The sequence below is a fragment of the Mobula birostris genome, chromosome 28, assembly GCF_030028105.1.
Source record: "Mobula birostris isolate sMobBir1 chromosome 28, sMobBir1.hap1, whole genome shotgun sequence".
NCBI classification, from domain to species: domain Eukaryota; kingdom Metazoa; phylum Chordata; class Chondrichthyes; order Myliobatiformes; family Myliobatidae; genus Mobula; species Mobula birostris.
In genome coordinates this window covers 22,169,616-22,192,314 of record NC_092397.1, presented here as the reverse complement: position 1 = coordinate 22,192,314, position 22,699 = coordinate 22,169,616, and the positions used below count along the sequence as shown (strand labels likewise).

The following is a 22,699-nucleotide window of genomic DNA, read 5'->3' as shown; positions in this document are numbered from 1 at the left end:
TGATGTTGTGGCCATTACACAGACTTGTATGGCTCAGGGGCAGCAATGGATACTTAAAGTAATATATTCCAAATAAGAAGGAATTTTCAATTTGAAGAAGGACACTACCGTGACTGACAAGTGAAATCAAAGCCTAAGTAAAAGCAAGGAAGGCATACAAGGAAGCCAGAGCTAGTGTGAAGATAGAGGATTGGGGAGCTTTTGAAAACTTGCTAAGGGAAACTAAGAAGGTCATTCAGAAGGAAAAATAATTACGAGAGGAAGCTGGTGACGAATAAAAAGGAAGATACTAAAAACATTTTTAAGTATATAAAGGGTAAAAGAGGGTCGCGGGTAGATATAGGACCAATACAAAATGACGCTGGAGATTCTGTAATGACAGATGCGGAGATGGTAGAGAAACTTCACAGTGGAAGTGTACCGGACATTCACGAGTGACAGTGAAGTGAAGTTTTGCAGTGAAAATTACGACGGAGAAAGGTGCTCAGGAGATTTCATGGTCTGAGGGTGGATAAATCTCCTGGACCTGATCAAATGTACCTTCGGGTTCTGAAGGAAGTAGCTGGAGAGATTGCAGAGGTATTAACGATGATCATACAAGAATCGATAGATTCTGGCATTGTACGAGATGACTGGACAATTACAACTGTTACTCCGCTATTTAAGAAGGGAGGGCGTCATCAGGAAGGAATCTATAGACCTGTTATCCGAACATCAGTGCTTGGGAAGCTGTTGTAATCTATTGTTAGGAATGAGATTATGGAGTTCCTGGAGGAACATCACAAGATAGGACAAAGCCAGCATGGTTTCCTGAAAGGAACATCATAATTGACAAATCTACTGCAATCCGCTGAAGAAGCTATAAGCATGGTAGACAAAGGGGATGCAGTAGACGTGGTGTACTTGGGTTTCCAAACGGCGTTTGACAAGCGCACATGAAGCTCTTAGCAAGATAAGAGTCCATAGAACTAAATGGAAGTTACTTGATTGGGCGTAGCATTGGCTGGTCGGCAAAAAAAACAGAGTGGGAATAAAGGGATCCTATTCTGGATCGCTGTCGGTTACCATTGGAGTTCCAGCAGAGTCGGTGTTGGGACCACTGCTTTTTACGATGTACGCCAATAATTTATACTACGGAATTAATGGATTTATGGCTAAATTTGCCGATGATACAAAAAGAGGTGGAGGAACGGGTAATGTTGAGGAAACAGAGAGCCTGCAGAGAGACTTGGATAGTTTAGGGGAATGGGCAAAAACGTGGCAAATGAAGGAAAATGTTGGAAAGTGTGTGGTCATGCGCTTTGGTGGAAGAAATAAACGGACAGACTATTATTTAGATGGGTAGAGAATTCAAAACGCAGAGATGCAAAGGGACTTGGGAGTCCTTGTGCTAAATGACCTAAAGGTTAACCTCCAGGTTAAATCCGTTGTGAAGAACGCGAATGGAATGTTGGCATTCATTTCCAGAGGTATGGAATACAAGAGCAGGGATGTGATGGTGAGGTTCTATAAGGCACACGTGAGACCAGACTTAGGGTATTGTATGCAGTTATGGGCTCCTTATTAGAGAAACAATATACTGACGTTGAGAGGGTTCAGAGAAGATTCAGGAAAATTATTCCAGGAATAAAAGGGTTACCGTATGAGAAACGTCTGGAAGCGCTTGAGCTGTATTCCCCGGAGTTCAGGGGAGTGAGGAGGGCAGGGATCTTACAGAAACATTTCGAATGTTAACAGGCCTGAAGAGATTAGATATGGCAAAGTGATTTCCCATGGTAGGGGATTCTAGAGCAAGAGGGCACGACTTCGGGATTGAAGATGTCCTTTAAGACATGAGATTCCTTTAGTCAAAGGGTGGTAAATCTGTGGAATTTGTTGCCACTAGCGGCTGTGGATGACAAGTCAGTGGGTGTATTCAAGGCGGATATAGATAAGTTCTTGATTAGCCAGGGCATCAAAGGGTATAGAATGAAAGCAGGGAGTGGGGATGACCGGAAGAATTGGATCAGCCCATGATTGAATGGCAGAGCAGACTCTATGTACCGAATAGCATACTATTGATTTTATATCTTATGGTCTTATTGTCTCATGTTCGTAGACTGCCAGGCTTCAGATGTTTCAGAAAGGATGTTTCAGGGAGACAGAAGAGGTCGGATCGAGGCACTGCTGATCAGAGATAGTATCACAGCTGCAGAAAAGGAGGAAGTCATGGAGGACTTGTCTACTGAGTCTCCGTGGGTGGAAGATGGTAACAGGAAGGGGTCAATAACTCTATTGGGTGTTTGCTTGTTTATATATATATATATATATATATATATATATATATATAGATAATCCAATATAGATAAGCCTACAAGAGCAGTGGCTGCCCTTGATCTGCTATTGGTAAATGAACCTGGTCCGGTGTCAGGTATCTCAGTAGGTGCCACAATGGGGTGTGCTGGGCACAGGGGTGGACCAAAATGCAAGACACAAACACATCATGTGAGGTTAACTTAAATTAAGTTTATTGCTCGGTACAAGGAGAGAAAAACAGATGCAGGAATAGTGCATTGGACATGGACTCAGGCCTGAGACTAGGCTGGAACTAAGGGTCTGGGCTAGGACTCGGAATCACGAGCCGCCAGGGCCAGGACTTCGGACTTGGAGCCTACGGAGCCAGGAAATCTTTTCATTCACAGGACAGACTCAGACACAGGACATAAAACACAGAGCCGGGAATCCTCCGTAGATACATGACGGAGTCGGGACTCCTCTTGACACAGGGTCAGGACCATTCCAGGGTACAGGGCCGGAATCCCTTTTTGACGCACGACATGGATACGGAGACCACACAACAATGGACAGAACTATAACGGGGCTCAAGTAAGCTCCAAGCCGCAGCGAACTCATGACTCACCACAGCGGGTTAACTTTGACTGACCCATACCGACAATGGAAGGCGGCTTGCTGGCACTTGCTCCGGGAGGAGACTAGGCTTGCTCCGGCCAGATGACATGGGCTGGCAGTACCTTTGCTGACTTTGCAAAAGCTCTGGCGCCGAACGGCTGAAAGCTGGAGACTGTAATCTGCCGGTTCAGCCGAGAGTAAATTGCCTTCAATCACCAAGCCCGAGGGACACGGGAAAACAGGGAACCAAAGGGAAAGAGGGAGTCAACGGTCCGGATCGTAACATAAACAAAGTAATTTTAAAGGGACTCCGATCCGGACAATGACAGTGGGAGAGCATTTTTGAGGCAGTGATCACAATGTTATCTCCTTTATCATAACATTGGAGAGGAATAGGAACAGACAAGTTACCAAAGCATTTAACTGGAGTAAAAGGGAAATATGAAGCTATCAGGCAGGGACTTGGAAGCATAAACTGGGAACAGAGTTCTCAGGGAAATGCATGGCAGAAATGTGGAAAATGTTCAGTGGATATTTGCGTGGCTTTCTTCATAGATAGGTGGCAATGAGACAGAAAAGAGATGCTACGGTACAGGAACCATGGTGTACACATGATGAAAATATAGTCAAGAAGAAAAGAAAGGCTTACGAAATGTTCAAATCACTGGGTGTTTTGTATCTCCAGTCTGTGCGAGAATGGCGACCACAACTGGACATAACAGGAACTGCATCAGAGTGACCTTATTCAGAAAGCAGTCCGAGCCACAGTCATAGACCACAGGAGACGATTCAGGACACGAGTCTCCCTGAGGATGATTGAACGATGGTGATATAATGGTGAACATATCTGTCTTCCAGGCAATTGATGCGGATTCGATTTCCGATGATCGTAGTTAATCGACCTTTAATGTCCTTTCATCGAAACTATCAGATGTAAACCTCTCATCGAACCCGATCCGTGCAGACTTCTAGAGTCCGAGTGGCCTAACCTGCCAACTCGCATACGAATTCCCCAAATTATTTAAATCGAAAAGTGAGTGTAGAATTATAGTTCACCCTGGGCTGTCCGGTGGATCAAGGGTGGATTTCCTGTCTTTCACATTTTCCCGATGAACAGACCAGTGCAGCTTCCGGCTGTCACTATAAACCAGATTCTCACAACAAACTGGGACATACCAAAACATGTCGGATGATGTGTTCACACTGAGTGTTCTGAGTCCACTCACCACTCTCTCTGTCTATTTGTACCCTGAGAGATCCCTCTCTCCAATACACGATTAAATTACACCCTTTAATGCGATTAACTGATGTTATATAGAATCACAGAATCATGCAACCTTGATACAGGCCTTTCGGCCCGCCACGTCGATGCTAACAATGAAGTACCAAATCTCACCAGAAAAAAAAAACAACTCACTTACCACCTATTGCCTTCCGTGCCTTGATGATTCAGGTGTTCGTCCAGGCAGTTCTCTAATATTGTTGGAATACGTGCCTCCACTAGCCACTCCGGCATCGTTTCCAGTTTCCAGCCGCCATCTGCATGAAGTTCTTCATCTCATGCTCTCTCGGTTTACACACGTCAGGACAGTTCCCCACTATTCTGAATGGCCCCCGTTAATTTTATATGATCTTCAAAGACCTCCGTCATCTCCAGCGCTCCATGGAAACGCCCGCAGTCTATCCAGCCTCGGTTTATACCGGAACTCTCCATCGCACGCAAAATCCTTGCGAACATCCCATGCATTCAACGCTCCAGTTAGTTTACAGAGTTCCCAAAGTTTTCAATTCTCGAATCCGCGGTAAACTTGACAAGTCGAAGCTGGTTTCTACCGAATGGACGACCATGGGCCCAGCGCGCTCCCGCTGCGCCACTCTGCTGTTGGCTGAACGTGGTGCTGAGCTGCTCCGTTGTAGACGGTTCCCATTCTTTTCCTTCATTTTTATTTGTCGATTCTTTGCTGACGTCACATTGTTCCCCTCGCGAGCTGCTGTTTGGTGATTTATTTCCTCACGTGTCTCTCTGCCCGTGACTCTGTCTGTCATTCAGTCCTTGCTACCGCCTGCCCCGTCCTGTTATTGTCTGCGCTCCGACCCTTCCGGAGGCCTCGTTCACGACATGTCAGCAGTGAATGTGTTTTACGTTTTTTAATGAGTCTGGTTTCAGTGGTCCTGCTGTCACACATTCAGTTATTCTTCCACTGTGTCTCTTCCGCGTTCTGTCTCTTTCCCTCTGGGTTGTTCATTGGGACAGACATCAATGGTTCGAACAATGGACACCAGCTGAGCTGCAGCTGAGATTATCGGAGGACATTATTTAAGGGAATTTTGAACTTTACGACATCTTCACTCACACGTAGGTGGGTTAATTTATTATATCCAGAAGTCTCGGTAACAGCTCCGCACCGTATATGTAATTGAATAAATAACAAAATCAAAAAGATCGCGGCAGATCCGGATGCAGTACTTTTCTGCCCTGCTGATGTGAAAACTGGAGTCCGAGGCTTTGGGCCTACTTCGGATACTCCGCGAGCAGATCTGTGACCCAGTCTGTTTCGAGATGCTGCTAGCTTGCTTCTCTTGTTTGCATGACGTGTTTTTCTTTCTCTCTCTTTCTCTGCACAGTGGTTTTTAGTATTTTTGTTTTAATTGGGTTACTCGAGTTTCTTGTTTTGTGGCTGCCTGGATAAAGGCAAATCTGAAAATAAATATGTTTTGAATAGTTGAATCATTACTCATTAGTAGAATCTGCCTCTATGGCCCTCTGAGAAAGGGAGATCCAAACAACCCCACTCGCTTGCCGGTAGTCAGGGGACCCGACCTGAGGAAGAATAACTTTAATGAATGAATGGGTGCGACAAGGAGTCATTAGATTTACCCAGTCAGGAGACCTTAAACATTGATCTCCGATACTCTCTGGAATAATCTAATTTCTTCACACACTCACTGAACCCTGAGATTTGGAATTGTGAGGATGTGCGGCTCAACAGGAAAGCAGTTCAGTCCATGTTGGCGGCAGATGATCTCTCGAATGTCAAGAGTGACTCACCCGATAGAATTTCCAATGAACGCCCTGAATTCATAACAAGACCCTTGAAGCGCAATAAAATAAAGGGTTATAATTTCCTTATTCCATGGTTTCATCACGAGATGGCGACACAAATAACACTTTGGTAGAAGGAATAAAGAAATTTGGAATTACATGGACACGGATTACTCTGAGCAGACCTTGAGTGGAACTTGCGCAGTGAAACCTCAATGAACTGCTGGTCTAGTGGTCTATCGCCTAATCACTCGGCCATGCAACTGCTACCACATAGCTCGGGAGACAGAAGGACATTTTTCATGGGATCCCATCACCATGTCCCGGGTCGATTGGGCTCAACATCAACGTTGAGGGTCAGAGAATCTGAAATGACATCCTCACCACGTCCACTCTATCCAGGCCGTTCAATATTTGATAAAGTTTCCATGAGATCCTCCCTCATTTTTCTGAATTCCAATGAGTAGAGGGTTAGAGCCGTCAAATGCTCCTTGTAGCATCACCGTTTCATTCCGGGATCATTCTCGTGAGACTCCCCTGGGCCCACTCCAATGCCAACGCATCCTTTATCAGAAATGGGGCCTACAATTGTCTACAATGCTCCAAATGAATCTGATCAATGTCTTACAATACATCTTCATTATAGCCTTGCTTTTAGATGCTAGTCCTGGCGGAATGAATGCTAAAAATGTATTTGCCTTCCTTACCACCAACTCAACCTGCAAGTTATCCTTTAGGGAATCCTGCAGGAGAACTCCCCAGTACATTTGCACATCTGATTTCCGAATTTGCTCCCCATTTGGGAAATAGTCCATACTTTTATTTCTTCTCTCAATGTGCCTTACCATACATTATCGTATTCTGTATCCAATCTTCCACTTAGTTGCCCATTCTCCATGTCATTCTGCAGACTCCCTGCTTCATCAATAGTACCAGTCAACCCATCTAATTTTCTATCACATGCAAACCCATCAATTTCATCATCCAGATCATTGACAGATAAGGTACAAGGCAGAGACCCCTCCAGAACACCACTAGTTACTGACAAACAACTCAAAAGGCCGTATTTATTCCCAAACTTTGCCTTCCACCACTCGTCAATATATTCTCGATGCTCGTATCTTTCATGCAATAAAATGAGCTCTAATTTTGTTTAGCAGCCTTTTCTGCGTCACTTGACAAAGACCTTCTGAAAATCCAAGTAAACAACATCCATTCACACTGCTTTCTCGATCCTGTCTGCTATTTCCTCAAAGAATTCCAACAGATTTTTGTGGCAAGATTTATCTTTAAGAAAACCATGTAGGCCGGCCTATTTTATCACACGCCTGAAAGCACATCTTTACAAATGGACTCCAGCATTTTCCCAACATAAAATCCATGGCAAACGGTCCGTAATATCCTATCTTTTGTAGACCTAAAATTACTTTTGCAATTTTCCTGTCGTCTGAACCATTCCAGAATCCAGTCACTCTTGAATAATCACTATTAACGCTTCCGTGATCTCATCACCCACTTGTTTCATAAACCCGCGGTGTATTCCATCTGGACCGGGTGACATCTGGAATTTCTAACATACTGTTGCTATCCTCGAAATAAAATGGCTGACGCAAAAAGATTATTAAGTTCCTCCGCTACTTTTTGTCCCCTATTACTACCTCCGATTTCCATACCCCGAGGTTCACTATTGCATTGTTTTTAACTTCCTACCTATCTGAAAAACTGCTGTTTGTTTCCTCTTTGTATTAATATTGTTCGATGAGCTTTCACCCTGTGTCCGGACGGGAAGCTATATGACCGGAATCTCACTCAGAGCAGTAAAGGGATTTCTCATCCTGCCACCGTAACACCATACCTAACAGTTCGTTTTCATCCTCTGAATGTGTGCCTCAGCAGTAAGGGCAGTAGTTACTGACGTTCCACAGATGCCCTGAAGAGGGAGGTACAGAGCCGCCTTTGAACCATTGTCATCGTGCTTCCCAGAAAACAGAAAGGCCCTTCACACCATCTAAGCCACGCCAAACTGTTATTCTGCCTAGTGTCATCAACCTGCACATGGACCATAGCACTTCATACCTCCACCATCCGAATACTTGTCCAAACCCCTCTTCAATGTTGCAGCTCAACCTGTATCCACCACTTAGGTGGCAGTTCATTCCAGATCCGGATCATCCTCTGAGCACAGAAAATGTCCCTACCTTCACGTTAACTGTCGCCTTTTGCTCTTAACCGTGACCTCTGGTTCAGGTCGCACCCAACCTCCGTGGAAAAACGAACACAGAACAATCGACTTTACACCGAGTAAAACAGAATCAACAGAAGTGCTGACCGGGATAAGACCTCTGTCCACTCGCACTCAGGCGCCGATGGGTAAGATCATACGACCGTAAGGGAATGGAGAAACATCAGTCTGCTCCGTCACTCCATCTTGGTTGGCATATTATCCCTCTCAAATCCATTCTCATGCCTTTTCTCCTTACTAATCAAGAGCCCAGCAACCAAGTGACTCGGCCTCCACCACCGTCGGAAACAATGAACTCTACAGATTCACCACCCTCTGGCTCAACACATTCCCCATCAACTCTTTTCTAAAGGGATGTCGTTCTGCTCTGAAACTGTGCCCTCTGGCTCTGGAATTCCCCACTGTAGGAAACATCCTTTTCGCTATTTAAGCCCCTCAATATTTTCAAAACTCCAGGAAATTCATTCTCAAATCCATCAAGACTTTCTTGTAAGTTACCCATTTCCAGGATAATTCTCATGAACCTCCCCTGGGCTCTTCCATGTCAATCTCTATGCTCTTCATGGATATGAGATCCTCATTTGCACATCATATTCCAAATATTGTCTGACGCAATGCCTTATAAAGGCTCGGCATATCATCCTTGCTTTTACAATCTAGTCCTCCCAAAATGATTTCTAACATTGCAGGTACCTTCCTTACCACCGACTCAACCTGAAAGTTAACCTTTGTTTTAATTACTAAAATGAGTTCAAATGGCTGTACGTGCACTTTGCAATCTAGAGAGCAGGAATCGCAAACAACAGATTCCCGGAGACTGTCAAAGGTCTAAATTTCTCTTGCTTCAGAGTAAGCTACTGAAAATGATGATAATATATGAAGTATGTATGAGGTCTGTTTAAATTACATTGTACATTAGCGGATATAGACACTTACAGGGAACGGAATAAAAACAAAAAAAGAAGTCTCACACGAAAAGCAAACAAAAAGACTTCAGGAATCTCTGTAACGTGTTACGAGTGCGGTTGGAATTGCAATGGATCCTTGCGGACTAAGAGAGCAGACATTTTGATCAGGGGTGATACTGTAAAAACAAGCGTCTCCCTTTTAATTCAGGGGTGAATATTTTAAATTTCCTTTGCTCTGCCCTGAATCTTTGTCTCTGCTTTTCTGATGGGTTAAAGGAACAAGGTTTTATTCTGCATAAGTTGAGGCATCAGCGGATAAATATTGATGGCGACATCGTTACGCGGAAAAACGGGAAGGTAGAGCAAATCCAATATACTCTGTAGTCATAGAAACATAGAAAATAGGTGCAGGAGTAGGCCATTCGGCCCCTCGAGCCTGCACCGCCATTTATGATCATGGCTGATCATCCAACTCAGAACCCCGCCCCAGCCTTCCCTCCATACCCCCTGACCCCCGTAGCCACAAGGGCCATATCTAACTCCCTCTTAAATATAGCCAATGAACTGGCCTCAACTGTTTCCTGTGGCAGAAAATTCCACAGATTCACCACTCTCTGTGTGAAGAAGTTTTTCCTAATCTCGGTCTTAAAAAGCTTCCCCTCTATCCTCAAACTGTGGCCCCTCGCTCTGGACTTCCCCAACATCGGGAACAATCTTCCTGCATCTAGCCTGTCCAATCCCTTTAGGATCTTATACGTTTCAATCAGATCCCCCCCCCCAATCTTCTAAATTCCAACGAGTACAAGCCCAGTTCATCCAGTCTTTCTTCATATGAAAGTCCTGCCACCCCAGGAATCAATCTGGTGAACCTTCTTTGTACTCCCTCTATCGCAAGGATGTCTTTCCTCAGATTAGGGGACCAAAACTGCACACAATACTCCAGGTGTGGTCTCACCAAGGCCTTGTACAACTGCAGTAGTACCTCCCTGCTCCTGTACTCGAATCCTCTCGCTATAAATGCCAGCATACCATTCGCCTTTTTCACCGCCTGCTGTACCTGCATGCCCACTTTCAATGACTGGTGTATAATGACACCCAGGTCTCGTTGCACCTCCCCTTTTCCTAATCGGCCACCATTCAGATAATAATTTGTTTTCCTATTTTGGCCACCAAAGTGGATAACTTCACATTTATCCACATTAAATTGCATCTGCCATGAATTTGCCCACTCACCCAACCTATCCAAGTCACCCTGCATCCTCTTAGCATCCTCCTCACAGCTAACACTGCCACCCAGCTTCGTGTCATCCGCAAACTTGGAGATGCTGCATTTAATTCCCTCATCCAAGTCATTAATATATATTGTAAACAACTGGGGTCCCAGCACTGAGCCTTGCAGTACCCCACTAGTCACCGACTGCCATTCTGAAAAGGTCCCGTTTATTCCCACTCTTTGCTTCCTGTCTGCTAACCAACTCTCCACCCACACCAATACCTTACCCCCAATACCGTGTGCTTTAAGTTTGCACACTAATCTCCTGTGTGGGACCTTGTCAAAAGCCTTCTGAAAATCCAAATATACCACATCCACTGGTTCTCCCCTATCCACTCTACTAGTTACATCCTCAAAAAATTCTATGAGATTCGTCAGACATGATTTTCCTTTCACAAATCTATGCTGACTTTGTCCGATCATTGCACCGCTTTCCAAATGTGCTGTTATCACATCCTTGATAACTGACTCCAGCAGTTTCCCCACCACCGACATTAGGCTAAGCGGTCTATAATTCCCCGGTTTCTCTCTCCCTCCTTTTTTAAAAAGTGGAGCTACATTAGCCACCCTCCAATCCTCAGGAACTAGTCCAGAATCTAACGAGTTTTGAAAAATTATCACTAATGCATCCATTATTTCTTGGGCTACTTCCTTAAGCACCCTGGGATGCAGACCATCTGGCCCTGGGGATTTATCTGCCTTCAATCCCTTCAATTTACCTAACACCACTTCCCTAGTAACATGTATTTCGCTCAGTTCCTCCATCTCACTGGACCCTCTGTCCCCTACTATTCTAGAAGATTATTTATGTCCTCCTTAGTGAAGGCAGAACCAAAGTAATTATTCAATTGGTCTGCCATGTCCTTGCTCCCCATAATCAATTCACCTGTTTCTGTCTGCAGGGGACCTACATTTGTGTTTACCAGTCTTTTCCTTTTTACATATCTATAAAAGCTTTTACAGTCCGTTTTCATATTTCCTGCCAGTTTTCTCTCATAATCTTTTTTCCCCTTCCTAATTAAGCCCTTTGTCCTCCTCTGCTGAACTCAGAATTTCTCCCAGTCCTGAGGTGAGCCACTTTCTCTGGCTAATTTGTATGCTTCTTCTTTGGAATTGATACTATCCCTAATTTCTCTTGTCAGCCACGGGTGCACTACCTTCCTTGATTTATTCTTTTGCCAAACTGGGATGAACAATTGTTGTAGTTCATCCATGCAACCTTTAAATGCTTGCCATTGCATATCCACCGTCAATCCTTTAAGTGCCATTTGCCAGTCCATCTTAGCTAATTCATGTCTCATACCTTCAAAGTTACCCCTCTTTAAGTTCAGAACCTTTGTTTTTGAATTAACTATGTCACTCTCCATCTTAATGAAGAATTCCACCATATTATGGTCAGTCTTACCCAAGGGGCCTCTCACGACAAGATTGCTAATTAACCCTTCCTCATTGTTCAAAACCCAGTCCAGAATAGCCTGCTCTCTAGTTGGTTCCTCGACATGTTGGTTCAAAAAACCATCCCGCATACATTCCAAGAAATCCTATTCCTCAGCACCTTTACCAATTTGGTTCACCCAATCTACATGTAGATTGAAGTCACCTATTATAACTGCTGTTTCTTTATTGCACACATTTCTAATTTCCTGTTTAATACCATCTCCGACCTCACTACTACTGTTAGTCGCACTATATCTTACAGCACGAACGAGGAAGCTGGTGCCCAATATCGGCAACTATGTCCGAAGTTTGCAATGGCTCCAGTAAGTTCAGCCTCCCTTGATTGCGTTCATTTCTGGTGACAATCTAAATTAAAATACAGCCTTGAACTCCAGGCCGGGTCTTCACATGTCTCTATTGTGACTCACGTCTCCCCTACCCCACCACTACTCTGCAGCCCCGTCTCCCTCACATCCCATCATCTGTTCCTGGGCCCTCAGAGACTCCATCTTCCTCTCACCCAACCCTTCCATCTGCACTGCAACTACCAGCCTTCCCCGCCGCCCTCTGATCCCAGCTCTCATCCGTGCCGGGTCTTTACCATCCCCTCCAAACTGCAACTCTCTGAAGCAGAGCGCTCTGTCCTCAGCAAGGGACTTACCTTTGTCCCACTTTGCCCACACCTCAGCGAGTTCCTCGTGAGCCATGACGCTGAACTCTTCTGCTGCCGTCTCTGACTTCGATCTCACTTCTTCAGCAAGGACTCTCCCACCGCCACCAATGACCCCTTCTCTCGTCTTCATCCCTCCGCCTCTTCATGGACACCCGCTCTGATCTTCTGTCTGCTCTGAATCTTTTTATTACCAACTGCCGACGGGACATCAACCGTCACGACTTCACCACACCTTGTTCCAGTTCCAACATCACTCCTTCCGAACGCTCTGCCCTCCAATTCTTCAGCACTAATCATAACCTTACTATAAAACCCGCCGATAAAGGGTGGTGAGGGTGTGGGGTTGCTGTTGTAGTCTGGCGTACTGACCTCTTCCTTGTTGAGGCACAGCGACAAGTCGCGGATACCTCCTTTTATTTACCCCTCGAACATGACCCCACTAAGAAGATCTCAAAGCTCTTCGCTTCTTTTTTGTATTCCAGACCTAACCAGTTCCCGCCTATCATCACTTTCCCCTGCCTAGCGGAATTAGTCCTTGCTCTTAATAATTTCCCCTTTGGCTCCTCCCACTTCCTGCAAGCGAAAGGTGTAGGCATGGGTACCCGTGTGGGTCCCAGCTATGCCTGCCTTTTTGTTGGCTTTATGGAACAGTCCATGTTCCAAGCCTATACTGATATGCGTCTGCCACTTTTCCTTCGCTACATCGACGACTGCATTGGCGCTGCTTGCCGCACGTATGCTGAGCTCGTTGACTATATAGTTGACTAACTTTGCCTCCAACTTTCACCCTGCGCTCAAGTTTACCTAGTCCATTTCCGACACCTCCCTCCCCTTTCTTGATCTTACTGCCACTATCTCTGGAGATAAATTATCTACTGATGTCTAATATGAGTCTACGGACTCTCACAGCTATCTGGACTATTCCACTTCCTACCCTGTCTCTTGCAAAAGTGCCATCCCCTTCTCGCAATTTCCCCGTCTCTGCCGCATCTGCTCTCAGGATGAGGCTTTTCATTCCAGGACGAAGGAGATGTCTTCTTTTATGAACGAAAGGGACTACCCTTCCACCACCATGAACTCTGCTCCTACGCCATCCTCCCACCACCCTACTAGGAATAGGGTTCCACTTCTCTTCACCTACCACCACACCAGCCTCCGTGTCCAAAAACTAATTCTCTGTAACTTCCGCCGCCTCCAACGGGACCCAACCACCAAGCTTATCTTTCGTTGCCCTCCGCCTTTCTGCTTTCCGCAGGGTTTGCTCCCTACGCGACTCCCTTGTCCATTTGTCCTCTCCCCCATCCCTTCCCACCGATCTCCCTCCCGTCACTTATTTATGTAAGTGGAACAAGTGCTGCACATGCCCTTACACTTCCTCCCTCACCACCCGTCAGGGCCCCAGACACTCCTTCCAGGTGAGGCGACACTTCACCTGTGAGTCCGCTGGGGTGATGTACTGCGTCCGGTGCTCCCAGTGCGGCCTTTTATATATTGGTGAGACCCGCCGCAGGGTGGGATACCGTTTCACTGAACACCAATGCTCTGTCCGCCAAAGAAAGCAGGATCTCCCAGTGGCCACACATTTTAATTACACGTCCCATTCGCATTCTGATATGTCTATCCACAGCTTCTTCTACTATCCAGATGAAGCTACACTCAGGTTGGAGGAACAACACCTTATATTTCGTCTGGGTAGCCTCCAACCTTTGATGGCATGAACATTGACTTCTCTAACTTCCGTTAATGCCGCTCCTTCCCTTCTTACCCCATCCCTTATTTATTTATTTGCTAATTTTCCCCCTTTTCCTCTCTCTCTCTCTTCTCTCCCTCTGTCCTTCTCACTATAACTCCTTGCCCGATCTCTATCTTCCTCTGGGCTCCCTTCTGCCTTCCTTTCGCCCTAGGCCTCTCGTCGCATGATCTTCTGCCTTCCCCAGCCTTGTATCCCTTTTGCCTTGATTGCTTCCGGTGATGGCTGTGGAGGCTGAAACAATAGTGTCTTTTAAGTGACTCCTGAATAGGTGTATTGTGCTTAGAAAAATAGGAAATTTCTAATGTAAGTAAATGTTCTGCACAGCATTGTGAGCCGTATGGCCGGTATTGTTTCTATGTAAACAACAACAGCACTTAAGATGTACTTAACAGTACTGTAAGATGCTGTACTCTCAACATATCTCTGTCCTGAACTCCCTAAAATTCATGTCCTTTTCCACAGTAAATGCAGGAGAAATATGGATTAAGGACGTCACATCAATCTTTGTTTTACGGGTCTGTTGATCAACCATTGCTCTCAGCAGGGAAGGGCAGAGCTGATGGAATTATTTCTCTGTGGGAAGCAGGAGGGAACTGGGTCAGCGAATGAGAGGTTAAAGGCAGATGGCTGTGTGAAGCGGCCAGTGCAGCCAGTGCCGGTGTAAGAGGCCGCTGTAGGGCTGAAGTTCTCAGCTTCTGCCGAGTAGATCAGGCAGCTGCACACCGAGAAGGGGCGGACGCACCCCGTCACCGATCTGGGAATGGAACTGACCGTGGTGCAGGCTGATGGACGCACCTCGCATTTCCGCACACCTCTCCCGTGGGGCTCGCCGCTCAGCCGAAGTTAAAGAGCCCCAGTGTAAACTGTGTCCGGCACACTTCTCTCCGGGATGCTGCACCAGCCGCTCTTTGTAAACCTGTCCGGCTCCGTGTCCTGCAAAAACAAAGACGAGGAGACTGGGACTAAACATGGATTTCCCCCCTGGTGTGGGGAGAAGAGGCAACAATGAACGTCACCGGCAGCTCTCTCCCACCCCGCCTTCACCGCCCTACCTACCGCAGGCCGGGAACAGCCTCTCTCTGCCCACTCAGTCCACATTCCGAGCACAGTCGCTGTTACACTCCGCCTCTTTCTCCCAGCGCCATCTCCGGAGTCAGTGCCGATCTCCGAGCCTATCCGCAGAGCCGCTCCCAGAGCGATGCGCTGCTGCTGGAAGGAGGACACTGGTAGCGCCCAACTCCAGGACCCAGGAGCTCTCCATTCCCGGCTGCTGTAAAACCGCTCCCGGGGACGTGTTCTGCCGTCCGCTGTCAATCAGGTCAAGGGGCGGAACGACGCTGCGCATGCTCTCATGTCTGAATGACGTCATAGAGTGAAATATCTCCATTCCTTCCCTCAGTTCACTTTCGGAGCGTCTGCACAGCGGGTCCGAGGCTGGGAAATGGACAGGGTGGATTTAAACCGGGCAATAAACACATTGCCCACTTGGCATCGTTCTTTCTAAAGTGTTTCAGCTGTTCTTCTCCCTGCCTTCTACAGTCACTCAGACACACTGAGGAATCGGCATGAGTGCTGGAAATTGCGGGAGTTTCTATCGCACAGCAACAGCCCCTGTTTAATGTTTAGAAGTGACGAAATTGGTCACCGATTGTAACGCCGAACGGCGCTCAATTATAGACTCGTGATGGATTACTTGGGAAAAGATGCTGAACAAAACTTTCTCGGTAAACTCTCCCGTCCCGGGCTGTCTGCGGACTGGGTTGTTTCATTTTCTAAACAACCACTTCTACCCCGTTTTGTTTTATTGCAAAAATTCTCTTATATTTCCAGTTTTCATTTCCAGCAGGAAAACGGTCTCCACGACAGGGAATCGAACCTGAGTCTCCCGATTGATTGAAGGGGAGATTTACCACAACACTGGTGAAGAATAAGCGAGAGTATGGAATCTGTCAAACGGATTACAAACTAGAGAAAATCTGCAGATGATGGAAATCAAGGTAATACACACAAAATGCTGCAGGAACTGAGCAATCCAGGCAGCATCAATGGAAAAGAGTCGACGTTTCTGTCTGAGACCCTTCATCAGGGCGATCATACGGATGTCAGGTACAGGAGAGCTCACAGAGTTACTTTGATTTCCGTTTGTTGAGTGTAGAGCTTTCACCCATCCCCTCTCACTGTGTGACTGGAGGGTCTCAGGACCCTTTAGCGATTCAGTCACTTCTTGTGTTCAAGGACTGGCAAAACGAAGGGTTCCTATTAGCGTCTAACTGCGTGTTATTTAAATTATTTGAAACGATTATAATCAGGATGTGTTTTCCCTCCGTGAGGCAGGGAGCCAGAGGAGCCATTTCTAAGTACGACTCTCGCAAGAGCTGATTCTCCCTGCAGTCCGAACCCAGAGTGTTTTGTTTCTCCGGTCTGTCGGAATGACGCGACACCCACTGGTCAGAACAGGAACTGCAACAGAGTGAGGAATGATGCTTCAGAAAGCAGCTCGGAAACTGATGATCAGTTACAGAGTCTGATAGTAAAGGAGACGGTTCACTACCCGAATCTCCACTCAATCATAAGGCGATTGCGGTACAGTGGTGAGCATAGCTGCTTCCCAAACAGTGGATCTGCGTTCAATTCTCGGCCTTTTAAAAATCTACAATTTTCGAGTATAAAAATAACCTCTTTCAGAACGCTATGTACATGGAATTCGTGGGACAAAGTCGACCACTCACACTGGAAATTTGCTGTCAGTGTAATCGTTTTTATCAATGATCACGCACTGTAATAGATCAGAGATTGAATTCACATCCTTCATCTGGGATGTAAACAAGTGGACTCCGACTGAATGATCGAGGACCCAAATTAAATGAAAAACACAACAGTAGTCCCGGCAAGTCCGTTAGTTTCAAGGACTCCGCTTCAGGAAACTCACTTTCTGGAAATATCGAACAGAAAAAATTTCTGACCAAAGACACCCGCATCCCAGATATTTTCTCCTTTCCCCTTTTCCATCGGGCAGAAAGTACGAAAGCCTGAAAGAACGTGTCACAGACTCATGAAAAGTTTCAATCCCGCTGTTTTGGCTACTAAATCGTTTCCTAGAACGGTAAAATGTAAGTTTGACCTCACAATCTACCTCGTGATGATGCTGTCCCTCGTTACCTACCTGCGCTGTGCTCTCCCTGTCGCTGTTACACTTTATTTTGCGGTCTGTTATTGCTTTCCCTTGTGCGATCTCAATGCGCTGCTGTGATTGATCATGGGGAACAGGGACGTGGCAGACTAATTGAATAACTACTTTGGCTCTGTTTTCACCAAGGAGGACATAAATAATCCTCCGGAAATAGGAGGGGACCGAGGGTATAGTAAGATGGAGGAACTGACGGAAATACATGTTATTAGGGAAGTAGTGTTAGGTAAATTGAAGGGATTAATGGCAGATAAATCCCCAGGGCCAGATGGTCTGCATCCCAGAGTATTTAAGAAATAGTGGATGCATTAGCGATATTTTTTTTAAAAACTCTTTAGATTCTGGATTGGTTCCTGAGGATTGGAGGGTGGCTAATGTAACCCCGCTTTTTAAGAAAGGAGCGAACGAGAAACCGGGGAATTATAAACCGGTTAACCTGACATCGGTGGTGGGGAGAATGCTAGAGTCAGTTATCAAAGATGTGATAACAGCACGTTTGGAAAGCGGTGAAATCATCGGACAAAGTCAGCATGGATTTGTGAAGGGAAAATCATGTCTGACGAATCTCATAGAATTTTCTGAAGATATAACTAGCAGAATGGATAGAGGAGAACTAGTGGATGTGGTATATTTGGATTTTCAAAAGGCTTTTGACAAGGTCCCACACAGGAGATTAGTTTGAAAACTTAAAGCACACGGTATTGGGGGTATTGTATTGGTGTAGATAGAGAAATGGTTGGCAGAGAGGAAGCAAAGAGTGTGAATAAACGTGACCTTTTCAGAATGGCAGGCAGTGACTAGTGAGGTACTGCAAGGCTCAGTGCTGGGACCCCAGTTGTTTACAATATATATTAATGATTTAGACGACGAAATTAAATGCAGCATCTCCGAGTTTGCGGATGACATGAAGCTGGGCGGCAGTGTTAGCTGTGAGGAGGATGCTAAGAGGATGCAGCGTGACTTAGATACGTTATGTGAAATCATGCAAATCCATGACAGATGCAATTTAATGTGGAATCATGTGAGGTTTTCCAGTTTGGTGGCAAGAACAGGGAAACATTATTATCGGAATAATGGCCGAATAGGAAAGGGGGAGGTGCAACGAGACCTGAGTGTCATTGTACACCAGTCATTGACAGTGGGCATGCAGGTACGGCATGAAATGAAAGAGACAAATGGTATGCTGGCATTCATAGCGACAGGATTCGAGTACAGGAACAGGGAGGTTCTACTGCAGTCGTACAAGGCCTTGATGAGACCAAACCTGGAATATGGTCCCATAATCTGAGGAAAGGCATTCTTGTCATAGAGGTAGTACAAAGAAGGTTCACCAGATTGTTTCCTGGGATGGCAGGACTTTCATATGAAGAAAGATTGGATCGACTAGGCTGATACTCGCTGGAATTTAGAAGATTGAGGGGGGATCTTTTTGAAACGTATAAAATTGGAAAGGGATTGGATAGGCTAGATGCAGGAAGATTGTTCTCGATGTTGGGGAAGTGCAGAACGAGGGGTCACAGTTTAAGGATAAAGGGGAAGCCTTTTAGGACCGAGATGAGGAAAAACTACTTCACACAGAGAGTGATGAATCTGTGGAATTCTCTGCCATAGGCAACAGTTGAGGCCTGTTCATTGGTTATATTTAAGAGGGAGTTAGATATGGCCCATGTGGCTAAAGGGATCATGGGGTATGGAAGGAAGGCAGGTACAGGGTTCTGAATTGGATGATCAGCCATGATTATACTGAATGGTGGTGCAGGCTCGAAGGGCCGAATGGCCTACTCCTGCACCAATTTTCTATGTCACTATGTTTCTATGTAATGATTTCATCTCCATGGACAGTATGAACGGAAGTTTTCACTGTATCTCGGTACATGTGTCTGAAATATAAGAGTTTAAATTCTCATCGCGGCCGCAGTAGGGAGCCCCGGCCTTCGTCCAGCGCAGTGTTTCCCGGCTGCCAATGAAACACAACAGACAGAAATCTGCCGGATCATTGGTCGCCAGCCTGTCGGTAACAGCCGGACGCGCTCACCAGTGCGCCGCAGAGTCAAGTTTTGTGAAAAGTAGGAATAAATGGTTCAATTCTGCGTTGTCGTACGTGACCAACAATCGCTGCTGGGCTGGACCCGGTTTGTCACAATCTACTGATTGGTTTGCTTCAGAGAGTCACGGACAATATCAAACAGAAAATGTTGGATATACGCCATTGTCAGGACGCGTAGCTGCACGAGGAATTCCCAATGGATTCCGGGTGCATCGAATAATTCGGCCACGACTACACACTCCACACTTATTTCCCTTCTGACATTTATCCAAACGGAAGAATTGCAACGCCTGCCCGTTCACCTCCTCCCTCAAAACATTCAGGGCCCTAAACAGTCCTTTCAGGTGAGGAAATACTTCAGCTCTGAGCTTGCCTGGGCTATCTACTGTATCGGGTGCTCCCAGTACGACCTGATGTACAATTGAGAAACTCAAGATAGATTGGGGAACCATTTTGTCGAGCTACTTTGCTCCATCCGCAACGAGCAGTATTTCCCAATGGCCAACCATTTTAATTCCACTGCCCATTCCCATTCTGACATGTTTATCCATGGATTCTTCTACTGTCACGTGAAGCCACGTTCTGGATGGAGGAACAACACTTCATATTCCGTCTGGGTAGCCCTCAACCTGATAGAATGAGCATCGATTTCTCTAACCCGGTAATTTCTCCATTCTTCTTTCTTTGTTTTAATCTTCTATTCGGGATTCCCTCTTGCGTCTTCACTGTTCCTCATATGTCTACTGCCTCCCTCTATTCCCCCCGTCCTCTCCAATCGGATATCTGCTTTTCAACCCTTTTTACTTTTCCACCTCTCACTTATTCCCCTTTCCCCACATATCTATCTTCCTTCCTCACCTGCCTTCGCCTATCGCCCCCAGTTTTCAATACTGCCCTTTCACCAAGATATCTACCTTTTGTTCTCACCTGGCTCCACCTATCACCTCCCAGTTTTCAATCTCCAGTTTCCCCAATATATCTACATTCCTTCCGCACCTGGCCTCCGTTATCACCTCCCAGTTTTTAATACTCACGTTCAAGTTATCTACCTTCCTTCCTCACCTGGCCTCACCTATCAGTTCCCAGTATTCAATATCCCCTTTCCCCAACATATCAACCTTCCGTCCTCACCTGGCTTCACCTATCACCTTGTAGCTTCTACTCCTTCTTTTCCCAGTCATTCTTACCTTGGCTTCTTCCTACCTCCTTTGAGTACTGATGAAGGAACACGGCCTGACACTTCGAGTTTTCATTCCCCTCCATAGATGCTGACTGGCATGCTGAGATCCTCTAGTGTTTTGTGTGCGTTACTCTGACTTTTGTGAGAAACAATACCCATATTCGACCATCGCCCACCTGGTCTTTGACTCAGATATTTTCCCCTCCTTTCATTATACCATGGTCTGCTGTGCTGGACATTCCCCACAGTTGTGTTGTTCATATAACATAGAAACAAAAGTCCCGATGATAACAGTCACAGTCACTCACTTGGTCTCACCAGATCCGCGGCTTTTCTTTTGCCCGATTACGTTCGCCCACCTTGTGTGAAACTGAAAAATACCTTATTTTCTCTCTTCCCCAGTGGTGACGACTGGGTTTCCGCCTGAAAAATTAACTGTGTTTCCGATTGTACAAATGGGACAGACGTGCGAGAGCTTCGCAGTGGAGCAGTTAGTCGTTGCTTTATTTAACTTCCACGTTGATGTGAACAAGACGCGAAACATCCCGGCTCCTGGGCTCCCAAAACGACCCGGAGAGTCACAATGAGATCCGTGAGGCAGTACCAGCGAGCGGCCACTAGAGGGCACCGAGGGTCCGGGTCCTGTGTAGCAGCACAGAACACTACAGAGTTCAAAGTCAATTCATTATCAAACAGATATTCTACCATTAGATGCATTGTCTTGAGTGGATTCACAAAAGTGCAAAGAAACAGAATATGATCAATGAAAGAGTGCACACAAGACGGTCAATCAATGTAGGAAACATAACAGAATGTGAAAATACAGAAACGTAAGGTGATAATATCAAGATAACCAATAGAAGAACAACCCTCCATGGAAAACATCCCCATGAACTGAGAAGACTAGATGTGAAGAAGGAAACGTGGGACGCTTGGCTCAGTGTTGGAGACCTCTTCCCAGAAACAGAGGGGTTCCTTGTGACAATACAGGGCCAGGTGGTTAACACAAAAAATGTTATAAATACATAATAAAAGCCCAACAAATTAAAGTGGATAAATTCAGAAAATAACAAGAGACACCAGAAACAATCCAACACATTACAGGATGGAGCAGCAGTTTAACTCAATCTGATTACTTACACAGGGACAATCAATTGGCAAACATCGTTCACCAAAATCTTGTTTAAAATGCAAACTCATAAAAGACACCATACCTTACTATAAATATAAACCGGTGCTAGATTCAGGTCAGAGTCCTCCATATTTTTCTTGTCTGTTCCGTTTCTACAGATAGTAAAATCCATAATAATCCGTCTGGATTACATTACTGAATTAAAAGGCAATAACATCATACATAATCAATATAGCCATTGCAAACACACATGACATACAACAATTAACAAGTGAAAAACACCAGAAATATGCTGAATTTCGAAAGACTATCGAGCATGAACAGGGTGTGCATTGTCCCAATGGTAATATCAACAACAATCATCTCAAAGTCACTACACAATAGCTGAGAGCAGTTAGGCCAGAAAAGCAATATTTCTATAGATCTCCTGAAAACCACTATACTATACACCAGTAGAATGGTCCAAAGTCCGGAGCTATTGAGGAATGAGTGTGCTTCGGCACCCCCGTACTTCAGGCCAGCGTGAGCTGAGGAAGTAATAATAAGAACAACAAAGCAAAAATGTCGATAACATGAAACATCGAGTTTGAAAATGAGTTGTGGAAACAGTCACTGTTGTTGTGAGTGAAGTTGGAGAATTTATCCCTCTGGTTCAAGTACGGATAACATAAATGTAAACATGAAATACACTGGTGCCCTGTAAGAATTTCTGTTGGTTTGATCGTCCATGTACAATATCATAAGTTTATGCCAACATGAACGTAGGCAAGACAGATCGCGGTAGTGTTCTGTTTTCTATATGTGGATTCTACTTTAAATGAATGCATTAGGGACAGCACAGAGCGCACACAACGGACAGCAAAGGCCACTGGATCAGCAGCGTCCCTCGTAGGCTGAAACTGTCAAAGGTGATCAACCCGATGTGATGACACAAG

General features: G+C 45.6%; 1 protein-coding gene across 1 annotated transcript in view; it reads left to right on the top strand.

The window, feature by feature from the left end:
- LOC140188855 (uncharacterized) overlaps window positions 1-22,699 on the top strand; it is a 631,689-nt gene that overhangs the window by 249,526 nt on the left and 359,464 nt on the right. The gene's annotated exons all lie outside the window — the stretch shown is intronic.